Raw genomic sequence first — 20,234 nt, forward strand, 5'->3', positions numbered from 1 at the left:
GCAAAGGGAAATTGCTTCGTCAACTAAACTTGCCAACAGCCTGGAGAAGGACTGTCCTATTCCTTTAATAAAGGCTTAATGGGATGATACTGATCAGGTGATGCTACTTACCTCCCATGCCATGAAAAGCTTCCCATTTCCACACATTACGCCTCTACTAAAGGGACATTTTTTTCTCTCTAGGATGTTGGCAACCCAGTTTCTGTAGGCAGCAGTCTAGAGAGGGCACTTCTTGCAAACCCAGAGAAAACCAAACCACAGTTTTAGCCCACCTTTCAATATTTTTTTTTAAAAAATGACTTACAAAACAAATTACTATCACTACATAACAAAAAGCTAATAAATAACAACAACAAAATAAAACAGCTAAACATACCCAAACTCATTAATCTAACCAATCAGAGATCATTAAATGCCTGTCTATATGGAACTGTTGTTACCTAAAATCTGAACTGGAGATGTAAAATTTCTCACACTTTGAAGCAATGTGAAACAATGAGGTTTTCTTTTCTTGGTTTCTTTTGGCCCATCACAGAGGGTGGGGGACAGAAATACTGAGGACAATTGAAATATGTGTAATACTTATTTTCTCCCTGAGCCTAAACTTATTTTACTGCTTTAGCAACATAAGACACGTACTTTATATTAACATGTTAAATTATATTATTTGGCATTGTTGTGAAATTTCAAAGTAGAAAACCCTTAGTTTTTAACAAGCAAAATTATGAATATACCTAGTACCAGACAGAGAGACCTACTAATTGCTGCATCCTATGATAGATGAGCATATGGATCTTAGTTTTTGCCATCAGAGGTAGGGAAATTAGAAATTGAAAACAGAAAATATAAATAATGGGTTAGAGCCAGAAATCTGCTTGTACATGGATCTTGGATCTTCCCTGCTTTCCCCTATCCCAGGCAGGTGATTCCCAGTGTCATGGACCATTGGGCTCCAGTGAGGGGAAAGAAGGGGGTCCCCTCCTGCGTCTTTCTTCAGCCAAGCTAGCAGGAAGGGTGATGCCATTCCCACCTTCCTCACTGCAGTTTAGCAAACCACATGGCTATAATTCCATGCATAATTCCCACAACCCCAAAAATCATCTTTCCCCGGGACTGAAGGAAATGCTGAGGGGAGGGGAAAGAGGAAACGATCCACAACTGTTACCCACAACTGGATCCAATCCTTTGTAGGGAACAAAAGGAAGTAGATTATATGGACAGAAATAGTCTCAAACAGTCACAAGACATCTAGCGACATATTTAGATATCAAGTTAAACGTTATAACACTGAATTTTTCAATAGTGTGTTATCATACCCATTACAGCAAATCAACTGTGGACAAAATTAGTCATACTGAAACTATATATGTACACATATATATATGAAAACATGCTGCATACGCCTACACTATACAAGGGGGTGATTTACCTTATCCAGAAGATTGTCTGAAAATATTTTTATGTAAGGCAAGTAAAATATTGTCTTAAAGTACTGCACATATCCCAAAGGATATTCACAGGAGGTTTTTTCCAGTGCTCCCCATTGGGAAAAAAGTGCTCAAGAAACAACTTCTACATAATTTCTCTGGGGGCTTTTTGGCCTTCCCATCTTTAGTCTGAAAGCTACAGAAATAGTACAAGTCAAACAGACATGAGGTGAGGGTTCAACATCTAGGTTAGAATACTGCAATGAGCTCTGCATGGGGCTGCCCTTGGAGAGAATTCTGAAACTACAGCTGGTACAGAATGCTGTTGACTGGAGTAGGCAATGAGGAAAATATTGCTCCAATCTTATTCCACCTACACTGGCTCCTAATCAGCATCTGGGCCCAATTCCACATGCTGGTGTTGACTGTTAAAGCCCTATATGGCTTGGGTTCAACATACCTTAAGGATGACCTACTCCTATATGAACCTACCTGACCACCGCAGTCATCTTGAGTGACCTTCCTTTGGGTGCTCTTGCCATCTAAGGCTAGATGGGTAGCAACCTGAGAAAGTCGTAGCACCAAAAGTATGGAATTCCCTCCCCCAGGTAGTCTGTTCCCTTCTATCATTGTCTTTCATCAATAGGTGGAGGCTTGCCTGTGTCATTGGCACTCCCTCACTGACCCTCGCTCCTTTTTATATTATTTTGTTAAATCCGTTAATTTTCTTTTTACTTATACATTTATGTGTTTTTAAACGCTTCTTTTAATGGTTTTGATAGTTCACTGCCTTGCAGATCCTAAGTTGAGTGGAAAGGCGTTAAAATGTATAAAATAAAATAAAAATAAAATAGCATGCACACTGCCACCGGGTAGCCACTTGTGTCATCCCCAACGGTAGGGGACACTCAAAAACGGGCCACTCATTAAGATCTTAATAACCAGACAGGTTCATATGGGAGCAGGTGGCCTTTAAAATATACCAGTCCCAGATACTAGAAGCTTTATAGGTGAAAACCTGCCTTTTGAATTGTGCCTAAAAACAAGCTGGCAGCCAACGAGTTCTTTAAATATTGCCATGTTACGTACATCCCTGCTTGTATTAGTTAACAGCCTTGCAGCTATATTCTGAACCAGCTGAAGCCACACCATCCAGAATCTATCACAATATTCTAACTAGATACCCTTCATTTGCAGATGATCTCTCAAAACAAGCTTGGCCCAGGCAGAGATACTACGATAGTGCTATTCCCACGAGCTCTTCTGCGTCTTCCGCTTTTTTGAGCCAAACTCATTACTGTCGCACAGCAGCTCCTTAGCTAAGAGGCAAAAGCCATGTGACAAATGAACACCACAAGCAACCACACAGCAGAGGCATCAAGCTCCCTAGCAAGCACCAGACTAGTTGAACACAGCATGCAGGGGGTTTTCTGCAGGTCAAATTTCCTCCATGCATACATAATATGGGATTCTTTACTGTCATCCTAGTGGGGGGGAAATTATGTTATGGAAATAATTCTCAAGCAAAGGCAGAGAGAGGTGGGGTCAGGAAACCCAGAGGGATAAGTCAGAAGCAGGCAAATGATTGCCTACGCTTCCTGGAATCAATTCACTAGGCAACCTCTCTGCCTTTTAAAAATCACACTTACGCCAGGGCTGCACGGCCATTCAACCTTTACAGGGTGGCATCAGCCCAGAAACAGCGGTAAGACCCAGCACAGTCCATTCAGCCTCATTCAGAAGACTTATTTTATTTCAAAGTTTTAGAGGCTCCCTATTTGCTGCTTCAAATGGATTTTTTTTAAAAAAAGACGTGGGCTACAGTCAAGAAATCACAACAAGCTGAAATTTCGCTCAAGGATTACACAAACGCAAGATGTTGCTACGCTCACAGGCAGCCCTCATTCCTCCCCCCCCCGCACAGAACTCAATACAAAACTTCCAAATTAGATCAAGCTCTAATGCACAGTGATGTCTAAGCACAGGCACATCAGTGAATCAGTCTGTTTACTCAACAGAAAACAGGATTCTAAACTTGGAGGTTCAATCCCGCCCATTACCAGAAAGTGGATAAAATGAAGATGATAAAATGGTTCCATTACAAATGAGACATAAAGCCAACCCAGTACTAATGCATTAGTTTTAAACACACACACACATGCCATGCCACTTCTAAAAGTTCAAAAAGTCTTGGAAAGCTTAAAAGTGCAAAACATATGATGTCTACAACATACATATGTTGCATGCCAAAAACTTCCAACCAGCACGCTGGGGCCTGGGGCAATGTGCCATGAAAAACAAGCTGATTTGTTAACCATTGGTTAGTTAACAACACATCTGAATTAATAAATTAAATTACTATATTTGTCCACAAAGTTAATACCCATTAAGGAAGTTGCCCACTGCATCTCTCCAAGATTCAGTGCTCCGGCTTTTTCTTATTCCAGTCATTTTCTGCTGGGAACAGCCAACCCTGCTGCATCAGGTGTGACTGGCTTATTATTCCCCAATGCAGAGATGCTGTGAACGCTGCACAGAAAAGGCACATCTGGAATTGTGGCTTATGCAGAAAGACAGAGAATAGGTTCCTTTTCAAGCAATTTTTGCTCTTATATATGCTAAAAGTGATCTTTAAGGACATAAGAACAAAATGTTGCTCTAATTTCAGTGCCTCAAGTGTGATAGGTAGCTCCTTTGTGAAAGCAGAAAGGAACACAGGCTGCATACATGCCACATGTACATTTATGGAATGAAAACTTTATTGATCACCTTATTTATAAATTTTCTTTAAAAAATAAAAAGTTGCAAAGTGCTCCAAGGTCTTCGTGAGATCACTGGCACTGACCAATCAACAGGCATACCACCAAACTCTGTTGCAAACTTGCAGAACTGGTTTTCCCTGAGTTTGACTCTGGAGAAAAACTGATCATTTGCACAGACTAGGTAAATATGTGTCAAGAACAGTCCCAACATCAAAATAATGTTTCCTTTGTACCAAAATATCTTCTGACAAGACAGACTCCTAAATCCTGATACCATATTCATTTTGCTGTATTTGTGTTTATGTCTTCATATCCATACCTCCTTGTACTGGGCTTCTTTTTCCACTCTGTGTTGTTGCTTCTACAAGGACATCTACAAGTAGTGGCTCTCACCATAGCAGAGGAGTGTCCAAAGCAATTGTTTTCTCTTTAGTGTCCCAAGGTTTCTCTTCAGTCTCCCAAAAGCTAAGAATTTGGGCAGCTAAGAACTCACTGTATACTTCCAAAAGGGTACACAGTACTGCATCTCATTAAAGACCATTCACCTAATATGCACACACACATAACTCAAAATTGAGCTGGGAACCTTTGTATTCATCCTCACTGCAACTCTTTAAAAAAATTCGTGTCACGGGCAATAGCTGAATGATTACAAGTTTCCCAGAGTAACTCACAGGAGGCCAGTTTTCAAACTAAAGCTACTACATGTAAGCCGCTTGAAAACACCTCTGTGACACAGGAACCATAACACGTTAAGGGCAGCTCACCATTCCTTAACAGAGCCATCAGCATCTGTACCTTTTGCTGTACTATCCCTGCCCAGAGAACGTCCCACATTTCTCGAGGTTCACAACTGCACAATCTGTTGAGACAACAGCACTTACTTGCTGTGTCAGCCTCCCCACATTATGCCCACCAAATCCCCTCTGCACTTTCACAAGTAAATACACCAAGATCCCCTTCTGTGTTTACTAAATAGACACATATTTTAAATCTGTTTACTCTCAATCAAAGCTGCCCAATTTTCTAAATGAGCTTACGGTTTTCTTATGGAAGATAAGCAAGTTTCTTCTGGCGCATCATTTAAGAGTGCTGATGGTTTACTCCCACGATGAGAAATGGGTAAGTTTTATACTTCACTCAAGGATTGTTGTTGGTTTTTTTTTATCTATTTACTCAAAATAATTTATGGGTATTTCTATCAACCCAACACTAAGATGAAAAATCATCCTGCAAACTGTAGAGAGAAATAAGCATTTCCTACCAGGTGGGGTTATCAATACCTATGTATCAGTCAGTATTGGTTCTAGGAAGTGTTTGCCTGTTATCCTGCACTCTTTGATTTATTTTCATTTCCCCCAGCACGACAAATTCTTCCAACAAGGCTGAAGCAAAAATCAAGTTCCAATTATGCATTCTTTCCATCTGGGTGCTCTTGGGAATTTTCAGAGACATACAGGGAGAAAGCTGTTACTGAATCCACAATGCCCACTTCAATCTACTTATGAAGTGTTACTATCAATGCTGGCCCCAAGCAAACACAGGGACGGAGTAAGAAATGCAATCACCACAAAAGCACTATTTACAGCAATGGATTGAGTTTTGCTCTGAAGCTAACACATTTCCCTTGGAGGTGTACAAGGTCTCTTGCCTTAACATACATTTCAGCAACTAAGAAAAAATACATACACAGACTTCAGATTTGCAAAAGCAAACAGCCAAAGAAATGCACAGTTAATTTTGCACTGCAGCTGAAATCACCACCATGTTAACAATACTCCATATTGAGACTACCAGCTTTTTGCACGTGCTAATTAATACTTACATTGGAGAATTTGCCCATCTTATATTTGTAAATGCAAAGCTAAAGATTTTGATGAAATAAATTCCATAAGGAATTTGGGTGGCTGAAGTGTGAGCTTCATGGTCCAAATCTACAATCTAGTTTGCTAAATTTGTGTAACTGGCCCAAAGTCACCGAGTAGGCTTCCATGGCAGAGCGGGGATTCAAAGCTGGATTTCCCAGATCCTAGTCTGGCACTTTAACCACTACACCACACTGGCTCTCTAGAGGTATGAAACCTCTAGACCAGTGGTTCCCAACTTTTTTTTTATGATGACCCACAAGCCCAAATTTACTTGGTGTGGTGACCCAGCCACTGCTGGCCCAAAGTTTTTTATGCCATAGGCAAACTATGACCTTGACACCCCACCATTCCAGCGTTCCATTTTCTATAGTGCCCAACCAATAAACACTGCACAAAGGGTGCAGCTGCCCCCACTATGAGTTCCAAGCAAATGGGAGTTCATCTCTGGGCAAAAGAGTCACCATTAGGGAGGGCTGGCCTGCAACCCACTTTCAGAGGCTTTGTGACCCACTTTTGATGTAGTGGTTAAGTGCGCGGACTCTAATCTGGGAGAACTGGGTTTGATTCCCCACTCCTCCACTTGCACCTGCTGGATGACCTTGGGCAAGCCGTAGTTCTGATAAGAGCTGTTCTTGAAAAGAGCAGTTTCTGTCAGAGCTCTCTCAGCCCCACCTACCTCACCTCACAGGGTGTCTGTTGTGGGGAGGGGAAGGGAAAGGAATTTGTAAACCACTCTGAGACTCCCTTGAGTAGTGAAGGGCGGGGTATAAATCCAATCCCTTCTCTTCTCTCTTCTCTTTGAGTCTCTTTTTCACAGTTTGGGAAACACTGCTCTAGACTGACCAGACCAGATACTAACACCTGGCTTTATGTCTTGGCTCAGTCAATAAAACAGTAAATTCTGCTCGCTGCACTTTGAAGTCCAGTTTCTTCCTTAAGCCTTGGATTCAGGTATGACCAGTCACAGGCCCCAGAGAGTCCACTAGCTTACCATGCAAACTTGTTAATAAAATATGCAGCAGTGCAAATCCCGCCAGACTCCCAGTACAATTCTATAGTAGTCCTCCCACAGTACAACCTATACAGATAGCCTAACCTTTGACTAATATAGTACACTAATCTCAAATTTAAAACCAAAATTATGCCAGATAAAAAGGCAAACTTACAAAACCAGGGTATAAGAGGTGAGAAACACATTATTAGTGGCAGGCAGCAAATAAAGATGAGCCATTCGTGACTAAACAACACGCCTCCTGCTGAGTCAGGAGTGAAGAGAGTGGCTTGTTTACAGCAGGACACACAAACATACAAATCTTCTAAAAAGTAAACAACTGTTATCAAGATCCTGCTTGAGGCAAGCTGCTTCTACAAAGGAAAACTTTTGCTCCCAACTTGAGAAAAGTCAGGTCTGTTAAGGTGTAACGGGAGGCAGAGTTGAGTGGAGAAGGGTAGTTTAAATTTTGCCCAGCCAGGTTCAATCTGCTTGCCTGCTGCCCAAGAGCAGATTTAGAGAACAATTTCATTGTACCTCTCCTCACTGCCTGCTTAGAAGCTGCTGCCTGTCACTCTACACAGGCTGAGGACCCACAGCGTAGTGGCAGAGCACCTGCTTTCCATACAGAAGGACCTAGGTTCAATCCCTGGGCAGCAGCTCCAGCTAAAGGAGCTCAGGGTGCAAGTTTGGGAAAGACCTCTGTGAGACTCTGGAGAGCTTTTGGTCAGAATACTGAGCAAAATTAATGCAAGGTAGTTTCACATTTCACATCACCCTGACCTGGACAGCCCAGGCTAGCCTAATCTCATCTGCTCTTGGAAGCTAAGCAGGGTCTCGGCCCTGGTTAATATGTGGATGGGAGGCCACCAAAGAAGTCCAGGGTCGCTACACAGAGGCAGTCAACAGTAAACCACCTCTGAACGTTTCTTGCCTTGAAATCCCTATGGTAGTGTTTCCCAACCTGTGGGTCGCATGCCAGCCCTCCCTAATGGCCACCCCTGCTCTTTCCGCTGCTCTTTTTTTGTATTTTGGAAACCAAGATATGACCTCAGAAACAGTATCTTCTATGTCATACATTAATTGATTTTTTTTGGTTCACTGTTTCTTAGAATCTTGGGGGGGAGGGGATTAGGGGAAGTACTGGAGAAGGAGAGAGGGGTCAAAAGCCAGCATGTATCCTCCACATTCAAAGGCTGTGTGTGTCAGAATGCCACTTGCTTGGGGTTCATAGTGAGGGAACCTTTGCCCTTTGTGAAATGTTTATAGGATATACAGGACCACGGTGTGTAATAGTCAGTAAAACAGTAAATCACCGTGTACAAATAAACAATATAAGTTGATTTTTATCAGCAATGTCCTAGAATTCAATTATAAACAAAATTACAACCATAACATTATAATATGCAACATAAAGCTTAGCAGTACATATAGATTTCACAATGCTAGTTTCAGACAAACGACGGAGTTTGACTGAGGGAAGCTTAGCCAATTATTATATATTGTAGACCCAGTCACATTAGAGCTTGCTATAGGAGCTCCCCAGTCACCAGAATAAGCGCGGTAGCGTACATCAAAATTGTATAAGAATTAGCATTTTGAAATATGGCTTGCAGCACTTCATTCTAATGAAGATATAAGTACAGAATGACAAACCTGAAGAAGGACTCGCAAACGGACAGTGTACTAGAACTTTGTCGTTTGTCTGAAACTAGCATTGTGAAATCTATATGTACTGCTAAGCTTTATATTGCATATTATAATGTTATGGTTGTAATTTTGTTTATAATTGAATTCTAGGACATTGCTGATAAAAATCAACTTATATTGTTTATTTGTACACGGTGATTTACTGTTTTACTGGCTTTGTGAAATGTTAGCTGGTTTCTCAAAAACATCTGGTCAGCCGCTGGAAAAAATAGAATGCTGAACTACATGGATGCCAAGGTCATAGTTTGCCTAGGGTGCCAAAAAACCTTAGACTAGTTCTGGATGGGTCACCATACCAAGAAAATGTGGGCTTGTGGATCACCATACAGAAAAGTGAGGGAACTGCTGCCCTACGGGGTCACCATAAGTCAGCTGCGACTTGACAGCAAAAAAATAAGTTTCACATTTGCGGCAATTTAATGATGAACTGTGGGGAGCTTGGTCATCATCCAGCTCATCAGGAGCCCAACTGCCCTAACTGCTCAATTACTTTATTTTTGCTCATTCCTTATAGAAAGGACTAACACAGATGCAATAAATCCACTCACAGACTGGGGTTCCTTGCACATCTTTACTACAAGATGGTGGAGAAGATGCTGAGGAACACCTGGATTCCACTTCCTAAGGCTACTCAAAGCAGTACCTTGGAATGAAACTATCCACAACAGCAATGTCACCTTCTTCTAGTCAGGGATTGCCTTTACTGCATTTTTCTCCCTCCAAAAAACTCGGGTATGCTGCACGGTTGCCACCCAGCACAGCTTCAAACAAGTTCAGCAAAAGTGTGCTTCTTAATCTAGTTGGGGGGGGGGGGACTTTTAAAATATGCAATGAGAATCTGCAAAAGAAAAGGAGGAGATAAAGGTGGTGGTCAAACCCCCTTTAAAACTGGCTATTCCAAAGAAAGACATGAACATGATCCCGCAAAGTAAAAGCCTAACAATAGGGCAGCCTGCTGTTTGACAAAATATCAGATACACACTTTACTCTTGTTCCTGGAAGAAAGGATTCTTGAAAGCAAGTAGTGCAAATTCCAGGGGCAAGCAGACTCTAGCTAATGGGCACAAGCAGGCTCCTGCCAGCCAATAAAGTACTCAGTTCCTCAGTTCTAGAATTGCATTACACAGAGGTGCACGGAGAAGGAAAGAGGGGGAAAGTCAATGCAGAGTGAAGCGGAACCTTGAAGACAACAGCTTCTAAGTAGGCAACAGCAGAGGGAGCCTTAGTGATTCTGGGACCCCGGCAAACCTCAAGGATGGCGCCCCAGAATCACTCAGCCAGTGGAAAGGGGGTGATCAGCCAGAAGGTCCCCGATCACCCTACAGTTGATCGCCGCCTTCCACCTGTACTGGCCTGAGTCTGAGGCAGCACAGGGAACAGTTGTAGGGCAGCAGCTGGAGAAGCTGGCTGCAGGGAAGTGAGGACTCCCAGCTCAGCCCCCCACACTACAGCACATAAGCTGCCCCTGGATACTCCATGACTAGGACTGCCCCTGGGTAAAGTACAAAAGGGGAAAAGATGGAAAGACCATGCAGTGTCCCTGCAAAGAAACCAAAGCTGATTGTAAGTTAAAATTCATTCTCCCAAAGCAAGATTACTCACTAGCTTATATGACAGCTATGCCACCGTATGGTTCTGAACATTTACACTGGGGTGGTTTGTTGACTTGTGTTTGATGTGTGACTTTGTTTCTTCAAGCCCCTGGGTAAAATAGAAAAGGGGAAAAGATGCAAAGACCATGCAGTATCCCTGCAAAGAAAGCTGACTGTAAGTTAAAATTCATTCTCCCAAAGCAAGATTACTCACTAGCTTATATGACAGCTATGCCACTGTATGGTTCTGACCATTTAGACTGGGGTGGTTTGTTGACTTGTGTTTGATGTGTGACTTTGTTTCTTCAATGCTTGGTTAACACTGCTTTTAAAAGTCGCTCTGAGGACACATGTAGACATGATGGCATCCCTAGGTGTGACTGGGGGATGCAGCCACTGCTGCCATATTAGAGTCTAAAAGAGTCAATTTAAAAATTCTGCAAGTGCTGATCCTGACTGGTCATGTCGCGTGGTGGGATCAGGCACTCCACCTTCCACCCCTCTGCCATGTCTTTTTAAGTGCCAAAACAGATGAGGGAGGGGCGCAGCCATTTCAGCACTTGAAAAGATGCAGGGGAGGAGCACCTGGTCCCACCACACAGCATTTTTAAATCACCCCTACTAGGCTCTAATATGGTGGCTCTGGAGCTCCCAGATCAGACCCAGGGACACAGTCACATCTAGGTGTGCCCTAAGCCATTCTGAAAAGCATAAAAGTTCACATATATCTACATTTTTTTAAAAAAGGGAAAAACAGGCTGAGCATTTTGACTGATCAGAAACGCTTAAGTCAGTTATCATCAAGCATTTAACACATTTATAAAAAGAGAGATTTGCTAATTGCACTAAACAGCACCTCACAAATCAATTGTTATTAAACAATAAAATATTTTAAAAACTATTTTTAGTCAGGGAGGGCGTTTCCCCACAGCTTCCGAATTTTCAGAAATATGAGATCTGTAGCCTACACCTACTGATACTAATTTCTGAGTGACTGCAGCTGCAGAAGTGCACTTGGCAGTGATGGATATTTTCTCAGGGCAATAGGATCACTACCAGACAAAGAGGTAATATCTGAAAGTCAGACTGCAACAGAGGATTCCAGAGGCAGAGTAATCCTCTATGAAATAAGTAGCATTCTATTGTACTTCATAAGGCTAAAGGAAGAACCACAGTTTGGTCAAAACAGAGAGAAAGAATGAGTAGCTCCAGGGCACTCATAACTGGACAGCTGTGGCACCATGGAACACTAGAGTAACCATAAAAGTCCCTTCCATTTGAGGAAGAAGAGGCCATCCTGCTGTGCTTAGATACTCCTTTTCTCACATGATCCAGGAGGCAGGAAACAGCTCACACTTTCCACCCCAGAAAGAGGGAATATCCATCCACTCTCTTTAGTTCAGAGGCTTCCCTACCTGCCCATCAATTGTGCGATGTGGTTCCATCACTTCAAACAAACTGAGAACAAGAACAGGGACTCTCAGAAGTACTGCCACAAATGTAGATGAAAGAGGACCTCACTCCAGAAGACAGGGTGGGTCCAGGACGTCTCTCTCTTCTTCAAACAGAAAGAACATTCACAGTTAAGTCCAACTGTTCTGTTATCATTTGATGGAGAGGAAATCATCCTGCTATGCTTGGAATCACAAAGCCTGCTCCCAACTCTGAAGCAGGGAGTCTTCATCAACCGGCACTAACTACCACTTATTAAAGGCCCTGCTGCCTGAAGGATGCCTCCACCATGGTGTAAAGAAATCCATTTTATAGTGCCTGATGAAGGAAGATGTCGAGGCCCATGTCACTGGTCTACAAATGTCCAACACTGATGCATTAGTACGGAATACTGCAGTGGCAGAGGGACTCTCCTAGTCGAATGAGCAGTGATTCCTTCTTGAGGCTGTAAACATTAAGATGAGTATGCCAGATCCATGTCAATGTATTCTTTAAGCCATCTACTGGGTGTTGTTTTACATATTTTCCTACCTCTAGCAACTGGATGGTAGACCATGAAAAAAAGCATCCAGTTTTCTTATGGGAATTGCATGTCTAATGTCCACGTGTAGTGGTTTACATACATCCACATTGTGCCAGTCCTCTTCTCTGGGATGCATTGGCTTAGGGTAGAATGAATGCAGATTCATTCAGATTCAGAATGAATGCAGATTCATGCAATCCACGGAAGGCAGAATTCACCTTTGACATCAAAGGATCAAGACAAAGAACTGCCATGTCCTTTTGGAAGATGCACAGACCCTCTGCAATGGAAAGGGCTCCTAGTTTAGATACACACCAAGTCATCATGATCATTGCTAAGAATAGGGCCTTACGTACAAGGTGTTTCAGCAAATGGAGGCTGTGTCAGTGCCTGCAACATAACACACAACCTCCGATAGGAGAAACAACGTATCACTGAAGGATGAAGACGGAAATATACATTTCAGCTAACGCTTTACTGACAGATGTCTGGCCGGTGGGAAACCTTCTGCATGGGGTAAAGTGGAAGGTAAGGCTGACACTTGCAAACGAAGCATATTTTACTTGCGTGCTTGTAACATCCCATCCTGCTTTGACTGTCAAAATCTTATACCCCCCAAATCTTGTGGGTCTCTAAGGTGCTTTGTTGCTGTTCAGTCGCACAGTCGAGTCCGACTCTTCGCGACCCCATGGATCATCTCCCGCCAGGCCCTCCTGTCTTCCGCCGTCCTCTGAAGTTGGCTCAATTTCATGTTCGTTGCATCGATGACACTGTCTAACCATCTCATCCTTCGCCGTCCCCGTCTTCTTTGACCTTCAATCTTTCCCAGCATCAGGGTCTTCTCCAGTGAGTGCTCCCTTCTCATTTGGTGGCCAAAGTATTTGAGCTTCAGTTTCATTATCTGGCCTTCCAGGGAACAGTCAGGGTTGATTTCTTTGAGGATTGACTGATTTGTTCTTCTTGCAGTCCAAGGGACTCTCAAGAGTCTTCTCCAGCACCATAGTTCAAAAGAATCTATTCTTCGGCGCTCGGCCTTCCTTATAGTCCAACTCTCGCAGCCATACATGACTACTGGTGCTACTAGATTCAAATCTAGCCCTTCTACTGCAACCCAACACAGATACCCTCCTGAAACTATTCTACGCTGTGGCTCTCACTTTGTGGAATGGCCTGCCTGAAATCAAACTGTGTAAAAAACAGAATTGTTCAGAAGGGCATTTCTATAAAGAGAATAAGGCTGTAGTATAATGGAACGACAGGCATGTTTATATAACAGAATTGTAGGCTATTCCTCTGTTTACTGTACATGTTATCTTGCTCTTAACTGCACTACTATCTACTTTTGTAATATAATTTTTGTAATATTATATACCATAAACATATCATGTTTATGACATATCATGTCAGATACATTTTTGTTGCATTCTTTCTAATTTTTGTGATCCTAGTCCTACTGCATCGTTTGTTGGATGTCTCATGCCATTTGACTGTATTGTCTTACACCGTGTAATCCACACTGATTCTGAAAAGGAAAGATGGGCTTTAAATGAAGTACATAAAATAAGTAACAGTGGAACAAGAGTATAGGAGACCATCTGGCCATGTTACCAGTAGTGCATTTGTGTATTCCACTAGAAGGTGACTGTTGCAAGAGAAACACTTCATGCAGGCCTGGCCAAAGCATTTTGTCACTTTCCAGATCTAGGTGACTCCAACTGAACCAACTGGCTTATAAATTGGAAATTCCATTGATAAGTACTCCTCCAAGGAACTCCAGATGTCATTTCACCCAGCACACGAGTGATGTTGTTTCCCATTACAGGCTCCAAGACCTGGTACCCACTCACGATTTATGTAAGCCTTGGCTGTCATATTCATCGTTCGGACACAGATGTGCAGGTGGCAAGGTCCAATTGTGGAATGCTACAGAGTGAGGAAAATGTCCCTGAGTTTATTCTCCTGGCTGTCTCTGTCGGAGATCAGACTCCCTGGACCTGACACAAGGTGTCAGACAGAGACAGCCAGGAGAATAATATGTAGTCCCATAGCCCACCTCACTCGCATTTGTGGTGAACAGCAGACGGATGGATGGGCCTGCCGATGAGCAGGTGTGATTCAACAGTTGTGAACACATCAACACACGAAACTGCCTTACACTGAATTAGACCACTGGTCCATCAAAGTCAGTATCATCTACTCAGACTGGCAGTGGTTCGCCAAGGTCTCAGACTGACGTCCTTCACATTACCTACAACCTGATTGTTACAGGAGATTCTGGGGATTGAACCTGAGACCTTCTGCATGCCAAGCAGACGCTCTACTACTGAGCCATGGCACCTCCCTGAATCCAACACCCAAAGTTTTGCTTCAGTTGCCAATCCACCTTTAATCACAGGTGTTGCTTGATTGCAAGTAGGTTTTGGTAGGGGAGCAGAAACACCATGAACAAACCTATGCTCATAGCACTGTCTCTGTTTCAATCAGTTAGTCAAAAAATTATTGTTTGTGGCAAAATACCATCACGAGCAAATAAGACATACAAATAAAACATGGACAAACAGCAAACAACAAGGGTATAATGCTAAAAACACATAAAGTTCATTAAAACAAATTAACATCTTCTTTGAATACTGGTGAAGGAGTCCCAACCATTAAGCACAACTCAAGACCAAATTTTCTTAGCTGCCAGGGCAAAACTTTGCTGCTTTATAAGAGCCGACATCGGAAAGAAGGAGAGATCGTTTTTCCATCACAGGGGGAAAAACTAGGCCTTTCAAAATTTCTCCAATGAATTTGTTTCTGGGTTCTATATACAAAGGGCAGAACAGAATGAAGTGTAGAAGGTCTTTAAGAACATAAGAGAAGCCAATATTGAGAGTTCCTGTCTATACCTTGTGGCTAATAGCCACTGATGGACTTCTGCTCCATATGCTTATCTAATTCCCTCTTGAAGCTGTCCATGCTTGTAGCCGTCAGCACCTTCTGTGGCAGTGAATTCCATGTGTTAATCACTCTTTGGGCGAAGCAGTACTTCCTTTTATCTGTTCTAACCCAACTGTTCAGTGCCACGAGTTCTTGTATTGAGAGAGAGGGAGAAAAGTACTTCTTTCTCTACTTGCTCTATCCCATGCATAATCTTATAAACTTCGATCATGTCACCCCTCAGCCGTCGTTTCTCCAAGCTAAAGAGCCCCAAGCGTTTTAACTTTTCTTCATAGGGAAAGTGTTCCCTTTTATCATTCTAGTTGACCTTTTCTGCACTTTTTCCAATGCTTCAATATCCTTTTTGAGGTGTGGTGACCAGAACTGTACACAGTACTCCAAATGAGGCCACACCATTGATTTATACAGGGGTATTATGCTACTGGGTAATTTGTTTTAAATTCCCTTCCTAATAATCCCCAGCATAGTGTTGGCCCTTTTTTATTGCAGTTGCACACTGTCTACACATTTTCATTGAGTTATCTACTACGACTCCAAGATCTCTCTCTTGGTCAGTCTCTGCCAGTTCGGACCCCATCAATGTGTATTTATAGTTAAGATTTTTGGCTCCAATGTGCATTACTTTGCACTTGGCCACACTGAACCCCATTTGCCACGTTGACGCCCACTCGCCCATCCTCGACAGATCCCTTTGGAGTGCCTCACAATCCTCCCTGGTTCTCACCACCTTGGACAACTTCATGTAATCTTGGGGACTGAGGCTCCACAAATACAGAAATGGGCAGCAACTGATATTTGTGTATAGCTGCCATTTGGAGAGGCTAAAGGCATGGTTTGAAACGTCAGAGAAGTTAAAGCCATTCTAAGACTAGGAAAGGTGTTTTGGTCAAATAAGATGGTCTACTGTGGTCCCTCTTGAACAACTTAAACTAAGGAGAAAATTTAGAACAGAGAATTGTACTTCTGTCCAGCGCAGCATCAATCTTAAAGATCCAGTCTCGGACATTGAGCAAAGGGACACCCTGAAAGTCACCCACCAGAGAATAACAACAAAGGATACTGTTGAAGCCAGTCTATGCAAATGGCATCTGAATGCAGCAGTGCATTTCTCTCCCTCAGAGGAAGATTAGTTCAGAGATCCCACTGCTTTCTCCAGAATCTAAATAAGGCCAGGTACAAAAGGGCTCTAACAGAAGGTGACCCAAATTCAGCCCTCACTAGAGCTACTGGAGTATCGTGAGGCAAAGCTAGGATTCTCTTGTAAAGGTATTTTGGATTGCTTCTAGGGCTGAAATCAGATGTTCATTCCAACCCCAGATATCTGCACCATATAAAAGCTGAGGGATGGCCTTGCTCTGGGACAGTTTCAAGGCCAGTTCATCTAGAAATTCTCCTTTGAGGTATAGAATTAAAGATGGCCCCAGTGGTTCTTGAGGCTGAGGCTTTTTATTGCCAGGTGGGCTTTCCATGAGAGGGTTTCACTAAATGTCACCCCCAAATACTTAAAGCTTCTGCAGTGTTCAATGGGAGTTCCATACACTGACCATTTAAATCTTTGAGGTCTCTTCCCAAAGACCATTACTGTGGTCTTAGCAAAGTGGATGTTTAGGGTCTCATCCTTACAGAAACTGTCCCATTTGTGTAACATCCCCCTTAACCCAATGCAAATTAAAGGCACCAACACCATGTTATCTGTATACAGGAGAGCCGATACATAGCTTTGGAGGGGCCCTTAATGCTCTGATGAGCCAACTGGTAAAGAGTTAGGCAATGATTTATAGTGCCTACCCCTTTCCTGACCCTGCTTGTTCAGGATGGATGTTATTGGAGGTCTCGCAGTCCTCCAGTTTGTGTAACAAAAATTTCCTGTACAACTTGGAGGCTATATTCAGCAGGCTAATAGGTTGATAGTTTGGGGGAGAGTGATTTGCATCCTTTTTTAAATACTGGGACTACCATGCTTAGTTTCCACCCTGAGAGAAATTTACCAGTTAGATTGATCTGGGTGAACAGCTTGGCTAAAATGGGTACCCACCAATCAGGAAAAGATTTAAACAACTCAGGAGGGATCAGGTCCTCACCAGGGGACTTACCAGAGGAGAAACAGGAAATGAGACTTATTTCAGAGACTGTGACGGGAGCCCATTGTGGAAAGTGGTGTCTTCCCCACTTCCTCATTCTCCCAAATGGGGGGGAGCCCTAAATACCTGGCTGTAGTGAGCTTTCCAGCCTTTTGCTGAGATCTGAACCTCCAATAAAGGCTGCCTAAACTGAAGGAAATGAGTTCCCAGAACCAGGACCCCCCCCTCTTTTCTTGAGCTGCCAGAACAAATTCCTGCCACTACAATTTAGCAAAGTCAAGCTTCTTCTGCCTAACAAGCTTCTTATAAGCTGATCTTAAGGAGATCAGATAACTGATAGATGTTCCTTTCTTATGGTGGCAAATCTTTTTAGTATATTAGCTCTTTCCTAGGAGTTCTACATTCCTGATCAAACCATCCTCTACTAAGATGAGTTATAATTTTAGGGGGTCTGTTATTAGAGGCCAACAATTTGAGGAGTCGAGTTATGGGTTCAAAGCACTTGACAGCATCAGAACTGTCCTGCATTAGTTCTTGATACAGAGACCAAAGGTTATCCTTCGACAGAGATTGAGCTAAACTGGAGTGTAACTGTGAGGACCACTTGATTCTCTTTACACAGAGCTGAAATCCCTCACGGGAATCCTGGGTGGGACTAAGCAAAATGTTGCCACCAAACTGAAGCAAAAGCCTTAAAGGTCAGTGGTGGCTCTTGGTCTGTTGCCTACCTCATAACAGGAACAAGAGTGAGGGGGATACTCCAATGTAATCTATTGTGCTGGTTCCTCACTTAGGTAAGAATGTGAATGTGCTACTCAAACCTTGTGCCATGGAGATATGCAGCTGATGGAGTGACAGCAGTTCCAATAATCTTAAGCCTGGTATATTTATAAAGCTGCATCTTGTGAAGACTGGTCCAAAAAACAGGTTTGTTCGGAAGCCTGGTTACTATCATGGGTAGAAAAATCAGAAAAGCCACGTCCTGTTCTGGCACTGAAATCTCCACATAGCATGAGGTGAGCACTAGGAAGTCTCTGTGGATGAAGTTATGGACTTTAGCAGTTATGACGGAACATCAGGTCCACTGACTTGGCAGAGCACATCAAATTGACCATACTTGTCAACTTTTTGGCCCTCTGAGTTGGCTCTTGCCATAGCTGATCAGGACACCATGGTGTGACAGGCACCTTCTGGTGATCTGGGTGCCCCAAGTGCTTAGTTCTCTATGGGTGGTCTGATCAACAGATAGTCCAGATAGGGATGCATCCTGCAGCTTGAAACGAGAACAACAATCAGCTTTGTGTATACTCCTGGGGCAGAAATCAGAACCAATGACGAGGCTTTGAACTGGAAGTGTCTCTCACCTCAAATGAAATAAAGAAGCTTTCTGAACAGGAGTATTGGAACATGGAGATATGCTTCTTCTTCTTTTCTTCTTTTTTTTGGCCCCCCGGAGGGGATTTATTATTGCATTTTTTTTAAATAGACTACAAAACTACAACAAAAAAGGGAGGGGTAACTACATTTAGGGAGAAAGGAAAGATAACCACAACTAACTAAAACCCCAAGTATAGGAGATCATAACAACAGCTTATATAAATGTTAATCTTAAAATGCTAGCATTACTTTGAACATAGTCGGCTATGCTATATTTTTATCCAATGTTTTAACCATTTGAGAGAGTCCCCAGAGCATCCCCCAATAAGACTAAAAGTTTAAAGGCACAATTCAGAGTCCTTCAGCCTTCATTTTGTCTTATATTTTCTAATCCTCAATTTATATGTACGCTTGGGAGCAGCCGCCCCCTTGTCAGAGAGAGAGTCCTTGTCGGAAGACCCTGAGTCCAATTCGCCACTGGATTTGCTGTCATCTTCCTCCTTCTCGACCCTGGCTGGCTCTCCCAGCTGGACTCTCAGGAACTCATGTGCTTTGGAAACAGAGTCAATCTTTTCTTTTTTATCTTGTATTTTGAAAATGACGCCTTCTGGAATTAAACACCTATAAACAATGCTATTTGTTTGGAGAAAAAGGATTAGATCTTTATATTTCTTTCTCTTTTGACCTATTTCAAATGGAATATCTTTTAGAATCCTGATGGTGTTGTCCCCAATTTTCAAGGGTGTTCCTGTTGTTGCTTTCAGGATAGAATCCCTTACATGTCACTTTGAGAATCTCACCACTATTTCCCCAGGCAGATTATTCTTTTTGATGTACACGGAATAGGACCTGTAGACTACATCCATTTCGCTTGCAAGATACTCCGCTTTCAAATCTGTAACTGGGGCTAATGCTTCACTCAGGAGTTGCTTCAGATTCTCACCTTTTCATTCTGGGACCCCTTGAAACCGTAGGACCAAATTTGCTTTCTCCATTTGCAGCTGTAAAAGTTGTGTTTCTTCCGAAGCGTGTTTCTTTTCCAGCTTTTGCACCTTTTTCTTGACTTTTTTTAGCGTTGGCGTCCATTTCCTTCACCTTCTCAGCTGTTTGCTCCGTTATTTTTAAAGTCTCAGTCAGTTGGAGCTGCTGAGTTACCAGGCTCTGGTTTAGATTCGTCAGCTGTTCTATGATATGCTTCTGTTAGATTTGTGGATGCCACAAAAACCTACCTCACAGGGTGTCTGTTGTAGGGAAGGGAAGGGAAGGGAAAGGAGTTTGTAAGCCGCTCTGAGACATCTTTGGGTAGTGAAGGGCGGGCTATAAATCCAATCTCTTCTTCTTCTTCTGGTCTTGAGCACTTCCATCTTGAATTTCCAATATTTCACAAATTTATTCAGAAATTTCAGATTAATAATGGCTCCCCCTGCCCCATGTCAGTTGCACTGTCAGTGCGGCTTGGTTACCTTGTTTCCAGAGAACTGTTTAAAGTTGGACTGAGAATCAGGCAT

This window comes from Gekko japonicus, unplaced genomic scaffold (genome assembly GCF_001447785.1).
Source record: "Gekko japonicus isolate JY-2015 unplaced genomic scaffold, Gekko_japonicus_V1.1 scaffold2, whole genome shotgun sequence".
NCBI lineage: Eukaryota > Metazoa > Chordata > Lepidosauria > Squamata > Gekkonidae > Gekko > Gekko japonicus.